We start from the raw sequence: 24119 nt of genomic DNA, 5'->3' as shown, positions 1-24119 counted from the left end.
ACACATAAATCAGAAAATGTCTTTACATTTCAACACATCTGTATTGAACATAAATGTGTTTAACTTATATGAATTCAACTTGGCAAACACACACATCTTTCATTTAGCACTTTTCATTGACTTGGGGTAAGCCCACAGTCAGTGTGAGATGAGAGTCTTTGTTCCCTCAGCTTCCTGAGTCAATTTTTCATAAAACATGTTACCTGTTGCCAAGCCAACTATTGTCACCAGCCTTTATCCATGCCTTTAACTGTATTAAATTCTTTGAAGAGGATATAGACTGTCTTTAGGGGTAATTTGAGTGTTGGTTTTTTTTTTCAAAGTAAATTGATATTGGAGGTTCTGTTTCATAAAGGATCTAACCTCAAAAAGAAAAAGGCAGAAAGAGAATCTGTTTGACATGATATTAAACAAAACCAAAAATATGAAAAATGATGACTGTAGCCGTAGCAAACAGCTTGATTGCAATCTTTTTTTTTTTTTCCTCATTTGCAGCATGTGAATTCTTAGTGGCAGCATGTGGGATCTAGTTCCCTGACCCAAGATCAAACTCTGACCCCCTGCATTGGGAGCACAGAGGCTTAGCCATGGGACTGTTGCAGGAAGGTGGACCCCTTCCAGGGCCTGAAACTGGGCTCTTGTCTAACATTCTGAAATGAATTGTCTGAGGAGACACATGTGCTGAAAAAGCAAGAGATTTTATTAGGAAAGGGCACCCGGGTGGAGAGCAGTAGGGTAAGGGAACCCAGGAGAACTGCTCTGCCGCGTGGCTTGCAGTCTCAGGTTTTATGGTGATGGGATTTATGGGTGGTCTTTGGCCAATCATTCTAATTCAGAGTCTTTCCTGGTGGCTCACACATCGTTCAGCCAAGATGGATGCTAGTGAGAGGGATTCGGGGAAGTGGACGGACACGCAGTGTCTCCTTTCAACCTTTCCCAAACTCTTCCGGTTGGTGGTGGCTTATTAGTTCCATGTTCCTTATCAGGATCTCCTGTCATAAAACAACCCATGCAAATGGTTACTATGATGCCTGGCCAGGGTGGGCGGTTTCAACCAGTGTGCGTCCCCTAACAGGACCACCAGGGAAGTCCCTTGACTGCAATCTTACGTGAACCCAAGCCAGAATCACCCAGTTAAGTTACTTCTGGAGAAACACTGAGGAAATAAGCATTTTTTGTTTTAAGCTACTAAATTTTGGGGTAATTTTTTGTACCGCAATAGATAACTAACAGGGTAAATATTTAGATTTGAAAAAAATATAGCCTTTGAACATTTTGATATCAAGAGGCTTCCCTTAATATATATGCAAAAAGCAACTACAAAACAAAGTGAGAGATGCCATAATCGGGCAGGCCACTAGCAAGCCGAGTAAGAGTTGGGAACAAAATTCCATTTCATTCCAGATCACTAGAGGACTACATATACTCCACTAGGTAACCAATTACCTTCTCCCAACAAAGAACTGCCTTACTCTAAGTCCAAGGCAATAAAGGAAGAATTACGACTTCCCTAGTGGTGCAGTGGATAAGAATCCACCTGCCAATGCAGGGGACACAAGTTCAGTGCCTGGTCCAGGAAGATTCCACATGCCATGGAGCAACTAAGTCCATGCACCAAACTACTGAGCTCACGCACTGCAGCTACTGAAGCTTCGCTCCTAGAGCCTGTGCTCTGCAACAAAGAGTAGCCCCCACTCGCCTCGACTAGAGGAAACTCACACGCAGCAGTGAAGACCCAGCACAGCCAAAAATAAATTAATAAATTTTTTTAAAAATAAAGGAAGAAATAGAGGGGGAGCTGGGAAGCACAAAGAAGGGCCAGTGACTTTTATCAATTATCTACTACGTCCTGTGTGCTTTATGTACATGACCTTAGGCAGTCTTCATAGCATTATGTTAGAAAGGTGTAATTTTCTTTATCTTATAGATGGGCACCTGAGGCCCAGTAAGTGGTGGGGCTGAGTATATGGACTGCTGGGTCCAAAAGCTTCTTTTTGTTCTACTGCACCAGACTGCTCTCGTCCTTACCCCTCAAGTTCTAGTGATGCCCAGTGGAATATCAAGACATGCAAAGCCTTTCCTTTTGGAGTATTCACAGCATTTGCAAAAGTAATCAGTAAGACTATGTTGAAAGTCAGACGCCCTAGCCTGTAATAGACAGTGGCTTGAATCTTCTTACTAGTGCGTTTCCATCAAACCCTTGTTGCAGTTTTCTAGGAGTTGGGCCAATATTTCACGAAGGTGGAAGAATTAAGCAATGCGGAACCATGACCTAACCAATAGGTTGTCTTCTCAGTTCCTTAACTTTATAGACAAACAATTCTTTTCAATTTTATTAATCTTGCTGAAGTAATTCAGATAGAAATGTTCACTGACTGAAATCTTTGCCTGGAGAGTTATTGTCATGTTTGAATTTCTAAAAGCCTTTGAGTAATTAAGAATAAGCAAAAGATGTTTCCCTTTCAAGAGAAAAACATCGACAGCTGAAACTTCTTTGGGAACATAAACTTTAGCATTACTCTTACTGCTAATAATCTGTAATTCTATGAAATTAGACTTGCAAAAACTGAACTGAAAGGAAAATGTTTATTACCAAATGAGGAATGGTTAAATTGGCGCAGATAATTATATAGCCAGAATAGTGAGCCATTTACTTCTGCACCTTGAGGGGTGCTAGAAAAGATTATCCTACCAATGACTCCTTCATTGTCTTCTTAAAACACCGACAATTCCTATGATTAGAGTCATTCTTTTGTGTTTCTTCAAGGGCTTAATTCTAAACTTGGATGGGTAAGGGTCACATGTTCAGAAAACAAAACAACAACAAAAAACACCAATCTAGGGACTTCAGGTATGAGCAAGTCTGTGTAAGTAAGCCTCTTTCTTCTTTAATTCTTCTTTAATTGCATGATATTTTCTAGAAGAATAAAAAACTTCCACTCCCTCACAGATTTCATCTTCTGTGAAAGTAGGAGACAATATGACCCACAGACTGTGAAATAAATAAGGCAACAGAGATGAGCAACAGCTGCAAGAAGGAAGAGAAGGAAGAAAGCATTAGTAAAAGGACCCAGAGAAAAACAGATCTCAGAAAGCACCATAAGAACACACTTTCAGAAGGTGATGCGCTCATGTGAAAGGACAATGGACAATACAGAAATTTTACAACCTACAAAAGTTGGAGTTCAGATGGTAGTTAAATGTGCTGATTTTCTTATCCATAGTGACTCTGACTTAAATAACATCATTAAAAGCTGGACGACTGCCTCTATGATGTTTAGCTCCCCTGGTGGCTTAGACGGTAAAGCGTCTGTGTGCCTGCAAGGTGGGAGACCCAGGTTTGATCCCTGGGTGCAGAAGATCTCTGGACTTCCTTGGTGGCTCAGTTGGTAAAGTGTCTGCCTACAATGCGGGAGACCCGGGTTCAGTTCCTGGGTTGGGAAGATCTCCTGGAGAAAGAAATGGTAACCCACTCCAGTATTCTTGCCTGGAAAATCCCATGGACTGAGAAGCCTGGTAGGCTACAGGCCATGGGGTCTCAAAGAGTCAGACACGACTGAGTGACTTCACTTTCACCTTCAACCAAAGAATAGATGCACACATTTTTAACAGTGCAAAGATAACACTAAGAAAGGTAATATTATTGATATGAGTGGTAGAGGAGAGAAAGGGTTGTGGAAGAAAGAGAAAATGCTATTTTTATTATTTCTCATAGCAGACGACTATTACACACTAGCTAAATGCATTCATTAGTAAGAGTAGTCACCAGAACAGAACTACAGATCTTCCTAAAACTCAGAGCTACAGACAGAAAACAAACCAACAGACTATACAGAGAGTCTTTGCAATATATAAAAGCAGAAAATATGAAGACAGAATGATAGAACCAAGAACAAACATATGCCATCTCAGTATTTATAAATGGGTTTAACCGACATATTAAAATAAGAATTTCAGATTACATTGAATTAAAAATATGCAAATTCTATGTCACATAAGATACACACCAAACAAAGTGATTCAGGATGCTTAGAATAGAAGACTGGGCAAAATCTACTAAAAAAGGACACATTTTTAAAAATGGAGAGATTAGGATCATGGTATCAGAAAATTTTGACTCAGCCCCAAATTCAGTACTTTGTAGTTTTGAAGAATCCAAAAAACATACCAGTTATAAATATCTATGTATCAAATAACATAGCAACTACAATCATAGAGCAAAAATATAAAAAGAGAAATAGAAGCATGTTGTAGTAAAGGACTTCAAATTACTCTGGAGTTTATAATAGCTTGAGTGGATAAAAAATATAAAAGGATAAATGAAGGTCTAAATAGCATAGTTTTAAAGTAGAACTGATTGATATGTATCAAGTCATACCCTGAAAATAGAGCACATGTATTTTTCTCAACATCCTATGAAATACTCATTAAAATGACCATATTAAAAAAATAATAAAGACACAAAAAACTTTCAATAAATTCCAAAAAGTAGAAATACTTGAAAAACCTTTAATAAGCAGTTTCTTCAAAATCTCAAAGTTTCATATTATTAATTATTCTCATTTAAACTGTAAAATATCAAATACACAGTGGTATAGGAACATACAACCTGACAAAATCATAAGTAGAGTGTTAGCTTGCATCCAAATGCAATTTTTTTTTGGGGGGGGGGGGTGGTTATGTCACACTGCTGGCAGGATCTTAGTTCCCTGACCAGGAATTGAACCCGTGCCCACCACAGTGCAAGTGTAGAGTCTTAACCACTGGACCACCAGGGAAGACCCTCTAAGTATTTCCTTTTAAACAGGATCTACTATTAAAGTCAGATACACAACTAAACAAAATAAAAACATAATTGTACCATAATTTGAGAAGGTTTGGGGTTCTAGAAAACACATATTGTCATTCAGTTCAGTTCAGTTTAGTTCAGTCGCTCAGTCGTGTCCGACTCTTTGCGACCCCATGAATTGCAGCACACCCGGCCTCCTTGTCCATCATCAGCTCCCAGAGTTCACTCAGACTCACGTCCATCAAGTCACTGATGCCATCCAGGCATCTCATCCTCTGTCATCCCCTTCTCCTCCTGCCCCCAATCCCTCCCAGCATCAGAGTCTTTTCCAATGAGTCAGCTCTTCGCATGAGGTGGCCAAAGTACTGGAGTTTCAGCTTCAGCATCAGTCCTTCCAAAGAAACCCCAGGGTTGATCTCCTTCAGAATGGACTGGTTGGATCTCCTTGCAGTCCAAGGGACTCTCAAGAGTCTTCTCCAACACCACAATTCAAAAGCATCAATCCTTCGGTGTTCAGCTTTCTTCACAGTCCAACTCTCACATCCATACATGACCACTGGAAAAACCATAGCCTTGACTAGATGGACATTTGTTGGCAAAGTAATGTCTCTGCTTTTCAATATGCTATTTAGGTTGGTCATAACTTTTCTTCCAAGGAGTAAGCGTCTTTTAATTTCATGGCTGCAGTCACCATCTGCACAGATTTTGGAGGCCCCAAAAATAAAGTCTGACACTGTTTCCACGGTTTCCCCATCTATTTCCCATGAAGTGTCGGGACCAGATGCATAGTTAATTTATGTAGATAATCATGAAAATTTTGCTTCCACGCTTGCTTTCTTCTTTGTGGTTGTCTTGCTTGCTGCTGCTGCTCCTGCTGAGTCGCTTCAGTAACAACCTCAGAATCTCCTGTACCGCTGAAACTGAAGAAAAGAGAGGGCCTATTCTTAAGAATTTCATTTCTATTGAGTGCTATTATGATTTTACATATGCTTATTGGGGATAACTTGGAGAAGACAGATTTTTTTTAAAGGTATAAAATCAAAATTACCTACTGCCATTTATATAGCTGTAATTCCTGTATATAAACGGCTTCTATATACTTCAAGAAAAGAATTGGATTATAAAGTTGGGCACCCTTGTAATGTATATAGAATAGTTTTCTTTTCTTTCTTTTCAACAAAACATTTTTACAACACCAAAGAATTAAAATGTTTAATATTATATTCATATCATAGTGAATGACACTAGATGTCTGTGGTCTTAAGACTTTGGAATAAAATATTTTGAGGTTGATATTTTATAAAACCTACAGAGACTTGAATCATTTCAAAGGCTACACTGGAACTCACTGGCATCTTGTACAACTAAAGTTTTTATGCTGCATAGTTTAAACGATTCATTTTCTGATATTATCAAACATGATAAAGATTATCTCAAGGAGAAACATCATACGACTTTCCTTATATGTGGAATCTAAAAAGAAATGATACAAATGAACTTAGTTACAAAACAAAAAGAGATTCACAGACCTCGAAAATGAACTTATATGGTTGCCAGGGAGAAGGGATAGTTAGGAAATCTGGGAAGCTTGTATACACACTCCTTTATTCAAAACAGATAGCCAACAAAGACCTATTGTACAGCACGTGGAACTCTGCCGATAAGTCGCTTTAGTCGTGTCCAACTCTGTGTGACCTCATGGACGGCAGCCCACCAGGCCCCTCCATCCCTGGGATTCTCCAGGCAAGAACACTGGAGTGGGTTGCCATTTCCTTCTCCAATGCATGAAAGTGAAAAGTGAAAGTGAAGTCGCTCAGTCGTGTCCGACTCTTTGTGACCCCATGGACTGCAGCCTACCAGGCTCCTCTGTCCATGGGGTTTTCCAGGCAAGAATACTGGAGCGGGGTGCCATCGCCTTCTCCGACATGGAACTCTACTCAGTGTTATGTGCCAGCCTGGGTGGGAGGAGGCTTTGGGGAAAGTGGATACGTGTATCTGCATGGATGACTGCTTTCCTTGTTCATGTGAAACTACCACAACATTGTTAATTGGCTATACCCCAATACAAAATAAAAAGTTTAAAGTTTGAAAAAAAAATCAAACAAAAAAAGATTATGTCCAGAGCAAATTATAGATATTCTAATTGAAGAGTGCCTTTATCACTGAAGTGGAAACTATTTTAAGCACTTTGAAATTTTTGCAGGTCTTATTCTTGAAGTTTCAAAAATATATGAAACAATTTTGCTAAACATTTATTTCAGTTTATGCATTCAATTATGAGTAGCTTCTTAAGCAACAATAAAGATTCTTTATTCTCTATTTTCTTTACAAATGTTTTATGTGACAGCTTTTGTAAAAAATCTTATAGTAGGCTTAAGGAGTGTTAGCATATCGTATTTTAGTCTGTTGCCACTTAACTGAATAATAAAAGGATATAATTAGGAAAATAATCATCAACTATGCTTTCCTAATACTGTTTACTGTACCTGAAACGATTATTAAACTGTAAAATATTTGATTTTTAACAAAGAAATATTCAAAAGAGTTCGGTGAGTGAATGAATGTTTCTTGAGTTTTATTTTGGGTTCTCCTAAAAATCAGGTCCTGAGACAAGGATTTGAGAGTAATTTGGGAATTAATTTGGGTGTAAATTGGCAAGGTTTCAAGATTATTTAGGAGGTGAAGGAAATACACACTGGCGATCTTCTAACATGGGGGAAAAAGTCAGTGATGTGTCTCACTGAGTCAGTTACCATTATGGAGGACTGGAGCTTAATTTTGCTGGGGAACTTCTGTAAGCTAGGGTTATCCTACCTGAGGGTCAAAGGAGCTGGGACATTTATACACTGACTGGCAAAGGGGGCTCCAGAGGACAGTGAAAGCCCTGGGGAAAGAAATGCAGAGACTGGCTGTTGAAAGCTGGGCCAGTGTGCACCCAGACATTAAGAGGAGTAGGGGGATGTGGGCGAGACAGCAGCAGCATCCGATCTTTGGTGTGCAGAAGCGCAGTATCAATAATTGAGGGAAGCTAGAAATTAAAATGGAGAAGGAAATGGCAACCCACTCCGGTATTGTTGTCTGGGAAATCCCACGGACAGAGAAGTCTGGTGGGCTATAGTCCATGGGAAGAGTCAGACACAGCTAAGCGACTAAATAACAACAAAACAAAATCAAAATGGATACGTTTTTCTGAGCACACAAGTTGGATTGAGCACATGTATAAAATCAGAGATTTTTTCAAAGCTTCCTCTCTTTTCTATTTTCTCTGTCCTTGCCCTACAGACTTTCCCAATTGGAGGCCCCTCTGCCAGTGGGTGGATAAACATCCCAGTCATTTCCACTAGACCAGGCTGTGTAGTTCTTCCAAACTCAGTCTTCACTTGACTGTGCCTAGAGTCCTTTGTTAGAATAGCTTTCACAATCCTTTTTGATTCGGAGACCCCTGGATGTAGTATTAAGATTGGCTTCAGTTCAGTTCAGTTCAGTCGCTCAGTCGTGTCCGACTCTTTGCGACCCCATGGACTGCAGCACGCCAGGCTTCCCTGTCCATCACCAACACCCAGAGCTTGCTCAAACTCATGTCCATTGAGTTGGTGATGCCATCCAACCATCTCATCCTCTGTTGTCCCCATCTTCTCCTGCCTTCAATCTTTCCCAGCATCAGGGTCATTCCCAATGAGTCAGTTCTTTGCATCAGGTGGCCAAAGTATTGGAATTTCAGCATCAGCATCAGTCCTTCCAATGAATATTCAGGACTGATTTCCTTCAGGATTGACTGGTTGGATCTCCTTGTAATCCAAGGGACTCTCAAAAGTCTTTTCCAATACCACAGTTCAAAAGCATCAATTCTTTAGTGCTCAGCTTTCTTTATAGTCCAAATCTAACATCCACACATGACTACTGGAAAAACCATAGCTTTGACTATATGTACCTTTTTTGGCAAAGTAATGTCTCTGCTTTTTAATATGCTGTATAGGTTGGTCAAGACTGGTTTGGTTCTCCTGAATTTTTCTTTGTAATTTGTCTTATTTATTTACTTGTCCTTGCTGTTTTTAAAGAGATTTGCATTAATTTTGTGATGTGCTGGGGGATGCCTAGAGGAACTTAATTAAAAATCAACTGTGAACAATTTGGTAATGTGGAGAATGTAATATGGGGTATAAAGTGAAGAATATTTAGCACACAAATATTGAGGACACTTGGCAATTGCCATGAACTCATCAATGAAGGTTGTTTCTCTACTCTGAGCCAGAGTTAAACCTCAGAGCTGGCTGATTCTGGGGCGCTATGAGAGAGAGGATGGGATGACCGAGATAACTTGAGGACAAGCCAAGGGGCTCACAGTCATGGTTAACTACCAGTCAGCACTACCAGTTCATAAACTGCTAGTGCTGGCTGAAATTCAGCCCTGCGGATAACCTAGGTAAAAATTTTGTCAATATTTACTTCTTAGAATTGAGTTTAAGATGGCGTTTTGCCTACACCTGTTTGCAGATGGGACCAGGGAGTGTACAGAATCTCACCAGCGTCTGTAATTCACACTGGTTGTGGTCTAGTGACAGTAGACCTCTAAAGAAACAACATGGACTGGATTAATCTAGATGGATGTCTGAAAACCTTTGCTCCAATACCATTTCCAAAAATACAACCGTTGTGTAAATTTATTTATCTCCTTTTGTATACATGGTTACCAAGGCAAGATTACCTGCTACTTTTCCTTTTAAGTGCTATCTCCAGATGCCTGAAGGAAAATACCAGAATGTGGATGAGTGGAATACCGAAATCTGGGCTGGTTTTTCTTTTCTTTCTTTTTTTTTAATACTCAAATCTCTTTTACTGGGTGGATGGGGAGAGGGGTCGCTCTTATCGCACAGCCTGTTCATTGGCACTGCCTCCTGGGTCCTGTGGCTCCATCATACCTGGTAGCTCAGGTGGACTGGAGAAGGGCTTAGTGGGTGCCCAGGGCCTCAAAAAACCTGCCCAGAAGGCTAGCCCCACTGTGGCTAGGACCTGGGACTACGCTGTCTGGCTGGTGAAGACACACTCGCCCAATGCCCTGCCATCGTCCAGAAGCTGGGGCTCCTCGTACAGCTGTTCTGGTCTGGCGGCCGCTCCAGGATGCCTTCGGTGATGCGCTTCAGCCTGAACACTGCGCTCGACACTCAAGCATCCTTAAGATAGCTTCACGGCACGCAGCCGAAAGACCCGAGTTGCACCCGGGAGTCGGCCTCTTCCAGTTCACGTGCCTGCGTGGCCTTGCTCTGCTGGGTTCCCGAGTCCCTGCAGCCGGTGCACCGGCGCCCGGCCTGCCCCGCTTCTCTGCTTCTCCGATGTTACCTTTACTTCCATACATGAAAGGGAAGCAGAATTAAAGTAGCTGTTGCTGCTGCTGCTGCTAAGTCGCTTCAGTCATGTCCGACTCTGTGCGACCCCATAAGACGGCAGCCTACCGGGCTCCCCCTTCCCTGGTATCCTCCAGACAAGAACACTGGAGTGGGTTGCCATTTCCTTCTCCAGTGCATGAAAGTGAAAAGTGAACGTAAAGTCATTTAGTCGTGTCCGACTCTTCCTGACCCCATGAACTGCACCCTTCCAGGCTCCTCCGCCCATGGGATTTTCCAGGCAAGAGTACTGGAGTGGGGTGCCATTGCCTTCTCCAAAAGTAGCTGTTCAGTGTATGCTAAAGCCATTCATTAAATGTATTTTTTCCCCAAAAAGCAAGCCTTAGGGGAATTTGAAAATTCCAACTCCAGTTCCCCATTCAGCTCACAGCAAGGACTGTACCTACTTTCAGGAGAGGCTGAACCTTTGAAGGACAGCCGAGTTCATGCCAATCAGCAGGCAGTGGCAAAATGAAATGGATTTTCTTTCACATTAGACTAGATGGTGTAGTACCAAGCTGCAAAATATGCTGTTTCATTTTGGATCATGTTTTTCTTTTTTCCTACTCTTTGATTTGACTTGAAAGTCAAACTGAATGTCAGAGATAAAAATGTCATGCAGATCATAACTCAGTTATGCTGGGTTCATTGGAGATGGACACAGCTGAGACTCTTGACAAGGTACAGAGAGGTCAGTTCAGCTATGCTGTTCCCCAGCCATCCCCTGCTATTCCTCACTCCAGAAGAGTAGTTCACTTTATTATGTCTAGTTTAATCTCAGGTAAAAGGTTCAGCTGGGCTCCTAGAAGCTTAAAGACAGTCAATTTATGAAAGTATTAAAAGATAATTTTTTAAAAAATCCTCATAAATATTAAAAATGGGCACATGTCAGAGATTTTATTTAATTCATTAATTAGTGAGAGAACCACTAGGATGTTACCACCAGTTCAAAGGAGACTTCAAAAAAATACCCATATGTAGGCTATCAGGAACATTGCAATGAATTTGGATTTGCTTCGTTGGTGCCAAAATCACTTCTTGCACAGAGAGGGAGGAAAATTAATAGAACCTCCTCCAAATGCATTTGCATATCTGTGGACAAGAATCATTTTTATCTCTTTCAGTTGTCTATAACTCAAAGATCTGTAGAGAACATTAATACAATGACAGGTGTAAAGGCCCTGCAGAGTCATAACTTGGAGACAAACATTGCTAGTTTTCCACTGAAAACATCCAAAAATGTTTTGGCTGTATTTCAGTCCTTCATAACTTCTTCCTACAGAGGAAAACTTGACTAACATCATGTCTGTCTCTCTAAGTTTCTATAAAACAGAAAAGGCAACCATGCTCTCCTCCTGTCTGTTTGCCAGAAACAATCAAAACAGGACAACAGACCGACTGAGCAGCAGGTACTTGGGAGCTGGAGAAATCAAAGGGAAGGAGAATAAGCTTTAAAATATCCTTTGCTTAATCATTGTCTTTGTAGCATATTGCTTTGTGTTTCACGGTGTGGAAAATTTTAAGAGAAACACTACATGAATGAAATGTCCTTCAAGCTACACTCTTTTGATTTCACAGCTTTCAACATTTTAGAACATCAGGAAAAGCACTGTGAATCCTTGAACCTTGAATCAAATGCTTTGGAGAATAATGCGAAAGTCTTATGACAATTTTCTTGAGAAGTTAAGACACCACACTTCATTCTGTCCAGCGAGCCTTCCTGAGTACTTTCTTACACCTCTTCCCCTAACCCCCAAATTCCACCTCTAACGGCTGTTTCTGAATCTCTTCTCTCTCACTTGTGTTCCCAAAGTCTTCAGTTGTGCAAACTCTTCTCATTATTTCTTTTCTGATAGACAGAAAATAACTTCATCTTCTCATCTTTAATTTTTCTGTGTCTATTATGCCTCTCAGCACAATGTCCTGCCAAACAAAACCAAGCAAATCCTATATCCTCTGAAGTGAATGAAGAGGGATACCACAAAAACTTGTAATTTGATATGTTCTTTCTTGTCACACTTTATTTCAATGTAAAGATTAAATCTCTTTGCTATATGTCTGGGAATATAAATACCTGCCACATATCATACTTTTAGGTATGTGCCCCATACTAGATAACAATTTTTATAAAAATTGTAACTTTTCTGAGAAAGGATTCTTGAGCTTTTTCTAAATGTTAACTGGATTTCTCTCGACAGTCTCAAAACTCAGGCAGGCAGATGGACTGTATTTGTTTTCTAGGGCTGCTGTTACAGGGCACCCCAGATTGGATGGCTTATACAACAAAAATTTATTCTCTCCTAATTCTGGAGGCTAGAAATCCAAGATCAAGATGCTTCCCTGGTTGGTTTCCTCTGAGGCCCCCTCCTTGACTTGTAGGTGTCTATCGTCTCCCCGTGTCTTCACATGGCCTTCCCTCTGTGTCCCAATCTCCTCTGCATTTAAGGACACCACTCACATTGGATTAGGGCCTACCCTAATGCTCTTGTTTTAACTTAACTCTCTCTTTAAAGACCCCATCTTCAAACACAGTCACATTTTGAGGTAAGAAAGCTAAACTTCAATATATGAATTTTGGAAGGCCATAACTCATCCCTTAACAAGGATTGTTCTTTCTATTTCAGTAGAAGACAAATGCCAGGTGTTCAGGGACTAAGTGACCTCTCAGCAATCTAAAGAACACAGATAGACCTCTAACTGATAACCTGTACTAAGGATTTCTTTAAGTCATTCTTAGGAGAAGACCTTAAAATTTCAGAGTTGGCATTAGAGAAAAAGAAAGTAATGCTCTTTTCTTTGTCTTTAATTTAAAGATATAAATGATAGATATACGCCAAACTTACAAATATGCTTCAAGGTATTTAAGTTAGCTATTTCCATAGCTGGTCTAAGTATTCATACAACAGTATTATAGGTATTTTGTGTGTGTGCTTTGACAATTGTATTGAGATATAATTTACATACTACAAAGTTCACCAGTCTAAAGTGTATAATTATCATGAGTACAATTATGTAGAAAAGGATTCTGTACTCTATGTTGATTAATTGTAATCTCTATGATATCTCTGCAAGATTGACATCATTGGCATTTTTAAATGAGGACATGAAGTTTAGAAATGGAAATAATTTTCTCAGATTCTCCCAGCTAATAAGTAGAAGAGTTAGTCATTCAAACCCAGGTTTATGTGGGTCTAAAACCTAGGCCCTCTATACCATACCACTCAGCTTGCTCTTCCCCACTTTACCATAGGTAATATTTTCTCATTGTATGGAAATCAAAGAGCACAGCTAAATAAAAAGAAAATAAGAATCATCAGTAATCCTTACCCAGAGTTCACCATCTATAATCATTTTGATATGTATTCTTACAGTTGTTTTTCCATTCATGTGTTTCAAGCACATATGACTTCATATAAACAAACTCATTGTGTCTTTATTTTCTTCAAATAAAATTAAGTGTATCTCTGATTTTCAACCTACAAGGTCGTCCAGAGATCCTTGTTAGTATGGAGGTTCCTGACTTTCCTTGAAGTCAAAGAGAAAACTGAGAGATTTAATCACTACTTGCAGAGTTGGGGAAGGCCTTTGCCCTTCTACCCACCATGGTATCCTTCACTGTTGTCTGTTGTCCAGCAGTTCAGGAGGACACGAGCTATACTGTTTCAGAGCCTGGAAGAGCACAGAGAGCTCTGCTCCAATGGGAGGCTCATTACCCTTGGAAGCTTCCTTCTGAGGTCTTGCCGCCACCAAAGGGTAGGTGGATCAGTGATAAAGAGTCAGTCTACCAATGCAGGAGACAAGGGTTTGATCCCTCTCTTGGAAAAATCCCCTGGAGAAGAAAATGGCAACCCACTCCAGTATTCTTACCTGGGAAATCCCACGGTCAGAGAGGCCTGGCAGTCCATGGGGACACACAGAGGCGAACACAGCTTGGTGACTAAGCAACAGTGACAGCACACAGTCTATGAAGCATGGGGCCTGAGTCCTCCAGGCTCTCTGTGCACCCTACTCCCCGTTAAGGATTTTCGCTTACCTGCCTGTCACTCTTTCCCCGGCAATTCCTGCTTCCACTGTATAATCCCATTTACGCAAGTTTAGAGAAAACAGGATCTAGGAAAGGAAATATTTACAGTTTACAACTCCCTTTAGAAAAAGGAGAGAATAAAGGATTTGGCTATTGAAAAAAATTTATTTGTTATGATTATTATTTATAAAATCAGGATCATATTCTACCTGCTGTTTTTATCCAGTATGACAATCTTTAGAGTTTTTAATTGGGTTTTTTTATTATTGAGCTTGAACAATTCCTTGTATATGTGGGATACTAGTCCTTTATTAGATATGTGTTTTGCAATTGTTTTCTTCTATTTTGTCTTTTATTTCTTAAGTGTCTTTTGTAGACCAGGAGTTTTAAATTTTAATAGAATTCAACATATCAGTTTTGGTCTTGCAGCTAAAAACTCAGTCTCTCAACCCAAGGTCATAGAGATTTTCCCCATTTTCTTCTAAAAGTTTCATAGTTTTTCACTTTACATTTAAGTCTATCATCCACTTTGAGTTAAATTTTGTTAAAGTGTTAGCTCTGTATCTAGTTTCTAGTGTCACTTATTGAAAATACTGTTCCTTCTCCATTGAATGGCCTCTGGGCTCTTGTCACAGATCAGTTAGACTTTGTGTGATAGGTATTTGGCTATACTCTGTGGGTCTATTTCTGGGCTCTTTATTTTGCTTCTTTGATCTATGTATCTATTTTTTTTCACTGGTACCATGCTGTCTTGATTATGGCAGCTATCTAGTAAGTCTTGAAATTGAGCAGTTTAAGTCTCTGTTCTTTTTCAATATGGTGTTGGTTATTCTAGGTCTTTTCCTTTTTGATATACATGTTAGAATCATTTGATATTTGCAAAACAGTTGCTAGGATTTTGATTGGGTTTACATTACATCTTCAGATGAATTTGGGAAGAACTGACATCTCTGGCCAGGACTGTCACTAATGACTCATGGGAGTGGGTTGACGAATGCCCAAGTTTTCCCACTACTCAAGCGTGACATCTCTGTGCATTTTCCACAGAGCTTCCTAGAGCTCTCCAACAGGTTCAAGCACTGGTTTCCCACAGTGAATACTAAAGTGAGTAGCTATTCCCTTCTCCAGGGGATCTTCCCAACTCAGGGATTGAACCCAGATCTCTTGCATTGAAGGCAGATTCTTTACCATCTGAACCACCAAGAAAGCTCCCAACTTCTCATGAAAACATCCTTTATTAAATATCTTCTCTTCCCTGATCACTCCCCCACTCCCCTACTAGTGTTCCCAGTAATCACCTCCAAAATAAGATACTTTTCCTCAAAATCTCTTCTTGGGGTTTGTTTCTGAGGGATACAAACTATGACAGCCCTGTGGTAACACCTGTACACTAAAAGGCAGGTTCAGGTAAGTCAACTCCCTTGCCTACATGTATCTCGTTTTCAAAACAGCCTCAGACCTAATCAGTTTAGATAGAAATCACATAGTCAGATGACTTAATGCCTACCCCAGATGCTCAAATTTATTCTTTAAGAGATAGAAAACAAGTGCCCTCTCTTCTCTCTCCAGCAAGAAAAAGAGGATTAAGATGAAACATATTTAATTTCAACAAGCATGCATGTGTGAGAAAATCTACCTCAAAATAGCTAAAACGGTAAAATATATGTAGCTATTTTAAAGCTAGAAGATTTGTATTTGCCTCAGGCAGCTTTTAGCTCCTTGGATTTTATGGCTCACTAGCTTCAGGTTAAAAAATCAGAATTTCAAAGTATGTTGTAGTTTTAGTCTCTGCCCATCTTTTATAGTTTTGTAGTATAAGGGTTTGGGGGAGGTGGGATATAGGGGGAGGGATAAAGTTAGGGAGTGAGGAATGAAATGTACCAAGGAAGCTGGTCCAACTATCTGTCTTGATTTTTAACAGCCTTCAAAGCAAGTCATGCATGCTGAGCACTGCAGAAACACCAGATGCTTGTTGGGGGAAAAAGTCTTCTGGGAATGCACTCCTTGAGGGGAGAAAATGGCTTCATAAAGAATGATGCAAACACTGTACATTACCCTGCCAGCAACTTCTCTCTTTATTTGCAATTGTAGAATGAAATCTCCCCGACACCAAAGCCTCAGTCAGCTGCAAAAACAATGTGTTGTAATATGATATTTATTTTTGCTGAAATGGAGCCACAGCCCTGCTATTTCAGATTCTGCAGCCTTGCAAAAGCATCCAGAGAGCCTTTGCTGACCTTGGGAAAGGGCAGAGGCTAATGAAACATCCTCGCTTTTGCAATTTAATTTTTCTTCAAGAACACAAACCAGAGCTAGACGATTTTCCAGCCAGCTTTTGAAGTGAAAAACAAAAATGAATTAATTAAGATGATCAGAAACCCTTTACAAAATGCAATATCAGCCCTTTATTATGATTTAATATCAGCCAATATTTGCTTCACTTTCCCTGGGAGGAATCGGATTGGAGCTGCTGATCATGGAAGAAGTCATACTTTGTTGTCTCAATGCACATTCAAGCAATTTAAATCTAGTCTCCCAGAGACCTGACATCATAAAAGGAAATTATGTTCAGGTCTTCTAATCTAAGGAAACATTACCTCAACACTGTTCAACTCAGCCACTATCATGATTTTCTCTTTCCCCAAAGCACCAAACGTTATGCCAGAGATGTTATTGCTTCACCACCTAATACTTCCTTAATTCTAAGATCTACTGCCACAGAACACTTGAATTATGTTGTTCTTTGGAAGGTCATCAAGGACCTCACCCTCTCCGATCCAGTAAGCAATTTTCAGCCCTGAGGGCTGCACCACTGGACTCTGCTTGCCTGCTCCTCCTTTCGTACTGAAGCCTGTTTCCTTGCCTGTGGTGGGTACGATGCTTCTTTCTTCTGGGCATCCTCCCAGGTCTCCCTCGTGGTCATTCTCCAGAGGCTCTTTCTTCCAGCCTCCTGTTCTTTATATTCAATAAGTATGCTTTCTCATATTTTTTAGCCATCACCTCCGTGATGGCTGGAACTTCAGCCGCAATCTTGAATGTTGAGATCCCTTGAGGATGGAGTCCCCCACTGTAGGGTGCTGAAGAACACGTTAGAAGAAACTTGACTTCCTGATGACTGTTGACTGTGACATATTTGTTCAGCCTTGCACGTCCTGATTTCTTCTACATACTAAAATACACTCGATGTGTTTAAGCCATTGTGAGCTCGGATTTCTGTAGATGCCACTAAATCTAATTTAGGTAATAAAAAATGGGTATAATAATGCTTCTTACGAAGTCAGTGTGAGATTGACTTGGTATAATATAGGTCATGTGCCTATATTATAGGTCATGTGCTTAGCCAGGCAGAGCCCTATGCAGCTGAAACATTGTAAATATTATAAACTCTGTGCCTGCACTCCCAATTTCATAATGACCCTACCACAGAGCCTTAAGCACATTCAAAAAAATCCCTACCAAACCCAACTCTTCTTCCTGATTACTTTATTCTTTTGTTTATGATATTACTAATCTCTTGCTGTAAATCAAGGTTTTGATCCTCCTTATTCTTTTCCTCCTAATGTAGAATTAATTGCTAAATCTTATTGATCTAGTCCTTCAAATTTTCTCCAATTAATTTTCTCATTTTTCTATTTCTGCTGAAAACTCCCTAGTTGAAGCTTTTTACTGTCACCTACCCAAACCATTGCAACTGTCAATTCAGTTGTTTCCCTACTTCTTGCATAGCTTCCTACACCGAGTTATCTTGTGGAAACCCTAGAGGAATCTTCCAGAAACACCTCTCTAATCCTGTTACTCTTCTGATTAAAAACCGGAGTGGCTTGTCACTGCACACCGAGTTAGACAGCTCATTCCTCAGCCTGGTGCTTGCGACCCCAACCTGTCTGCTGTTCCGATTCCCCATCTCCTTCCACGCTCATCAATCTAGACTCTCTGATTTGCCTTCTGCTTTCTTAATTCTGCTTCTTCACTTCACTTCACTCACCCAGAATGTCCTCTTCCACTGCACTCCCTACATTTCAATATCTTAGCAAGCTTTTAAAGCTTTATAGAAACAGTCAGTCCTGGAAGTCCTCCTTCTAAAGCAGATGTGATTTTTCCTTTACTCAAAGCACTTTGTATCTCTCTTACAGTGCGGTGGCTCTATTGCTTTAGAGCAGTGATTCTCAAAGTTTAGAGAGCATCATAATCACATGGAAGAATTGTGAAAATCGATTTCTGCGCCTGCCTCCCAGAGATCTGGACTCAGAAGGTCTGGGGGGAGTCTAGGAATTTGCATTTCTAACAAAGTCCCGGGTGATGCTGCTTTCTAGTTCTCCCTCCACATTTGTAAACATCTTGAGATCAGACAATATGGTTTATTCTAATCATGTATTTTCTGAGGCTCCCAGAAACTGTAGATTGCTAATAACTGTATTTAAATGGAATCGAATAGAACAAGAAACCAAGTTTCTATTTTCAAAGTTGGCACTGTTCAGAGCTACATTCGATTGTTGGTACCCATCATTCAGATAGAACACATCTAAGTGCTTTTTCTGAGAGCATAGCCAAGTTCTTCCTAGTCTTTGCTGTTGTTCTTGGTCTGGGCAAGTGTGCTCATAGCAAGTGCTTGGAGGAATATTAGGTTTTTAAGGCGAAGACACGACATGGCTTCAGGGAAAGCAGCAGTTGAAGGGCTGTCTCAAAGGAATAGGATGACAGGAGTTCAATGGTTGGGAAATTAAGTATGAAGGTTGCCATGGTAAAGTGACGGCAGATTTCGGATCTATAATTGTGCCTGGAGAGAGGCATGTTAAAGGCTCCTCCGTATACTTGTGTTCCTGCTTATGCTGTCAGAGCTTCAAAAGTTAGTCACTCTGAGTTCCAGTTGTGCTTCTAATTGCCCTTACTATTATTCTCAGAATGTTATTGAGAACCAACACAATTTTTCTAAAAGGAAATTAATTACACCTTTTCTTGCTTTAGAAATGTGGGTGACTGGGTATTTTGGCAAATTCATCTTCCGTTTTCTTCCTCTATGTAGATAACAGACTCGTAATCTCCCTCTGCATGTCTATCCAGTTAGGGTATTTTTTCAGGGGGTGGGGGTAAGAGGAAATTTTGCATATGGAAAGTATTTTTGAAATGACAAGAAAATAAAGAACAAGTCAGCCAAAGAAACAAAAATGCCACAGTCATCCCCCAGAGGCTTTCGTTCTTAGCTTTTAATATTTCATGTCATACTTCTCATGAAATAAACCCTACAGAAAAAACAAAGAATGGATGGAGACCATTACAAGAAAGGATTTATATCAAATAAGGATATTTTTTATTTTAAAGAGGCAATTCAGTTGTACCCAGATGGAACATTAAAAAAAAAGTCGCATTTATGCATCATCATTTTTCAACAACTGAACAGATGGTACCTTTTCATCTGCACTGTGTGCCAACAGTTAGCGCATTCAGCAGCCGTCTGCCCCACCCTTATCACGACTCCAGGTTTACATGGAAGAAGACCTGTTGGTTGAGTTAACTCAGAGACTCTTTGAGAAACTGCTTTGCCTGGAGCCCTGATATTGCTATTTTATAATATTTTCCTCTTCAAGGAAGCAGATGGGATAGCCAGACCATGACTTTTATCTCCTGTTCTTGAGCAAGGTGCCCCGAGGCTTCCTGCTCCTTCCCAGAGACAGGCCACAGATCTACAGTGCTGGAGAGAAGCAGGCAACATCTGCAGGGCTAATGCTAAAAGCTCTTGTTTGCTTAAATGTCCTATTTCTTTGCTATTTGTGTTTCTAGAAATTTTAGGGAGATGCTTGCTTATCCCTTCTTGTCCCAGTGAGGTTACATTACAATTGATGCCATTAAGGACCTATAATTTATGTCTTAAGCGAATAAAAAAAAGAGTGACAATACATCATCACCACCACCACCCTCACCTGACCGTTGGAATGGTTTGCCTGAGGAGAGGAATAGAAATTCTGCTTCCTATAGAGAAATTACTATGGGCTTTGCGAGGCTGGGGGTGTGGGACCCAGGAAAATCTCATGCAGGGAAAAAAAGTGAAAGTCGCTCAGGTGTGTCTGACTCTTTGGGATCCCATGGACTATACAGTCCACGGAATTCTCCAGGCCAGAATACTGGAGTTGGTAGCCGATCCCTTCTCCGAGGAATCTTCCTGACCCAGGAATCAAACTGGGATCTTTTGCATTGCAAGTGGATTCTTTACCAACTGAGCTATCAGGGAAGCACTCAGGGAAGGCACCAGATAAATAATAACTGAGAAGGACTTATAGTTTAACTAAAGGGAAAATGAAATTGTTTGCCAGCCTCTCTCGTGTTGTCCCGCAATTTCTGCTTCACTGAGATGAAATAAAACTGGTCAGAGAGCAGAGAATCCTGAATTTTTGGCATACACTTGGACCCTAAGGCATTTCACAGACTAGCATTTATTCCATCACTTTAATCCTTGGCTTCCTAAGTGACGGGCACTTGTCACTTTCAACATTTCAGGACTATGTTCACCTCTGTTGTTTCCTGTCCCCAGCTGTTAATGTAGCATTGCCAGTCCTTTGAAAAGCTGTCTTCCTATTCTTCAGCCCTTCTGGTGTCCATGCCTTTGGCCCTGTGGCTTTCCAGCATCTTCCTTCCAGAGGCTGAGCTTGTTCCCCTGCCTTTTGACTCTGATTTTATCCATATTACCTGGCCTTAGCCAATGGGATATGAGCAGATGTGACTCAGGCAGAGGCTTGAAAAGGAGCTTCTTCCTTTCCACTGTGGTTTGTGTCTCTGCTGTCTCCAGGAACATGTGCCCAGGCTATCTTGCTGGAGAAGGAGAGATTATGGAGCAGAACTGAGCTGTTACGTTTGTCTCAGGTAGAGACAATCTAGATCAATCAAGGGCCGACTGACTCCCATACCAATCCATGGTCTAGTTCTGGTTTTATCTCCAATGTCATTCTCGAGTTTGCTCACTTCTTTCCACCTACACAGTCACTGCGCTAGTTTAAAGCATCTGTGCTACGGCCTCTTGAAGCAGCCCCACTTTCCCTCACCGTTCCCCACAAGGCTGTTCCCACTCAGCAGACAAGGGATCTTCTAAAAACACATTTCAGAGGGTGTTATTCCCCGAGATAAAACTTTTGATTGTTGTTGTTATTCAGTCTTTCAGTCAAATCTGACTCTTGGTGACCCCATGGACTGCAGCACACCAGGCTTCCCCACCATTCATCATCTCCTGGAGCTTGCTCAAACTCTTGTCCATTGAGTCGGTGATGCCGTCCAACCATCTCATCCTCTGTCATCTGCTTCTCCTCCAGTCTTCAATCTTCCCCAGCATCAGGGTCTTTTCCAATGAGTCAGCCCTTCACATCAGATGGCCAAAGTATTGGAGCTTCAGCCTCAGCATCAGTCCTTCCAATGAATATTCAGGACTGATTTCCTTTACCATTGACTGGTTTGATCTCCTTGCAGTCCAAGGGACTCTCAAGAGTCTTCTCCAGCACCACAGTTCAAAAGCATCAATTCTTTGGGGCTCAGCCTTCTTTATGGTCCAGTTCTTACATCCATACATGACTACTGGAAAAATCATAGCTTTGAGTATACGTACCTTTTTTTTGGCAAAGTAATGTATTTGCTTTTTAATGTGCTGTCTATCTTGGTCATAGCTTTTCTTCCAAGGAGCAAGCATCTTTTAATTTCATGGCTGCAGTCACCATCTGCAATGATTTTGGAGCCCAAGAAAATAAAGTCTGTCATTGTTTCCACTGTTTACCCATCTATTTGCCATGAAGTGATGGGACCAGATGCCATGATCTTTGTTTTTTGAATGTTGAGTTTTAAGCCAAATTTTTCACTCTCCTCTTTCGCCTTCATCAAGAGCCTCTTTAGCTCCTCTTTGCTTTCTGCCATAAGGGTGGTGTAATCTGCATATCTGAGGTTATTGATATTTCTCCCCACAATCTTGATTCTAGTTTGTGATCAATCCAGCCTGGTATTTTGCATGATGTACTCTGCATATAAGCTAAGTAATCAGGGTGACAATATACAGTCTTAATATAATCCTTTCCCAATTTGGAACCAGTCCATTGTTCCATGTCCAGTTCTAACTGTTGCTTCTTGACCTGCATACAGGTTTCTCAGGGGGCAGGTAAGGTGGTCTGGTATTCCCATCTCTTGAAAAATTTTCCACAGTTTGATATGATTCACATAGTCAAAAGCTTTAGTGTAGTCAATGAAGCAGAAGTAGGTGTTTTTCTGGAATTCTCTTGCTTTTTCTATGATCCAATGGATGTTGGCAATTTGATCTCTGGTTCCTCTGCCTATTCCATATCCAGCTTGTACATCTGGAAGTTCTTGATTTATGTACTGTTGAAACCTGGTTTTGAGAATTTTGAGCATTACTTTGCTATCGTGTGAGATGAGTGCAATTTTGCTATAGTTTGAACATTGCCTTTCTTTGAGATTGGAATGAAAACTCACCTTTTCCAGTCTTGCAGCCACTGCTGAGTTTTCCAAATTTGCTGGGCTCTTGAGCACAGCACTTTAACAGCATCATCTTAAGATCTGAAATAGCTCAGCTGGAATTCCATCATCACCACTAGCTTTGTTTGTAGTGATACTTTCTAAGGCCCACTTAATTTCACACTCCAAGATATCTGACTCTAGGTGAGTGATCATACCTTCGTGGTTATCTGGGTCATTAAGATCTTTTAAAATAAGTTCTTCTGTGTATTCTTGCTACCTCTTCTTAATATCTTCTGCTTCTGTTAGGTCGATACCATTTCTGTCCTTTATTGAGCCCATCTTTGCATGAAATGTTCCCTCTGTATCTCTAATTTTCTTGAAGAGATCTCTAGTCTTTCCCATTCTATTGTTTTCCTGTATTTCTTTGCATTGATCACCAAGGAAGGCTTTCTTATCTTTCCTTGCTATTCTTTGGAACTCTGCATTCAGATGGGTATATCTTTCCTTTTCTCCTTGCCTTTAGCTTCTCTTCTTTTCACAGCTATTTGTAAGGCTTCCTCAGACAGCCATTTTGCCTTGTTGCATTTCTTTTTCTTGGGGATGGTCTTGATCACCGCCTCCTGTACAATGTCACCAACCTCCGTCCATAGTTCTTCAGGCACTCTGTCTACCAGATCTAATCTCTTGACTCTATTTGTCACTTCCACTGTATAATCATAAGGGATTTGATTTAGGTCATACCTGAATGGCCTACTGGTTTTCCCTACTTTCTTCAATTTAATTCTGAATTTTGCAATAAGGTGTTCATGATCTAGCCACAGTCAACTTACGGTGGTGTTTTTGCTGGCTGTATAGAGCTTCTCCATCTTCAACTGCAAAGAATATAATCAGTCTGATTTTGGTATTGACCATCTGGTGATGTCCATGATGTTCTTAGGATAAAATCCAATACGTTAGCACAGTTCTCAAGATTTGCATACCATGCTTGCTCATCTGAGTTTTGTTATAAAACATTGTTCCATCCTTTTACTATAATCCTATTCTACTGACCTGCTCTATTTTTGTCCTCAAATGAGCCCAGCCACTTCCATCTCAGAGCCTTTGCCCATACTGCTCCCTCTGGAATGCCCTTTCCTTAGCAATGTGAGTCACCACACTCTCCATCTGTTTTTGCTTAAGCATCACCTCCTCCTGGAGATCCTCACTGTCCTTTATCAACAAGCCTCTCCCAAGCTGTTTAGATAGTTTCTTTCATAACATTAGTCACAATCTATAATTATCCTATTCATGTATTTGATTCTTTGTTGGCTGCCTTCTTAGGAAGTACGTTTCTCATATACAAGAATTTGATGTTCTTATTTTCACTGATATTCCTACATCTCACCTATAATCAGTATGTGTGTATGAGAGGTAAAAACTGGAGAACTCTAACACATACACACACACACATACACAGTATATAGATAATAATTATTTGTGT

General features: G+C 40.5%; 1 non-coding gene across 1 annotated transcript; it reads right to left on the bottom strand.

Annotated features, from left to right (window-relative positions):
* Window positions 1–4705: 4705 nt before the first annotated feature.
* On the bottom strand, window positions 4706–4778 carry TRNAA-UGC (transfer RNA alanine (anticodon UGC)). Its single transcript has one exon. It is a non-coding gene; the product is annotated as a tRNA-Ala (tRNA).
* Window positions 4779–24119: the final 19341 nt, after the last annotated feature.

This window comes from Ovis aries, chromosome 13 (genome assembly GCF_016772045.2).
Source record: "Ovis aries strain OAR_USU_Benz2616 breed Rambouillet chromosome 13, ARS-UI_Ramb_v3.0, whole genome shotgun sequence".
Lineage (NCBI taxonomy): Eukaryota > Metazoa > Chordata > Mammalia > Artiodactyla > Bovidae > Ovis > Ovis aries.
The sequence above is the reverse complement of the archived record's forward strand: the minus strand, read 5'-3'. Positions and strand labels throughout refer to the sequence as shown.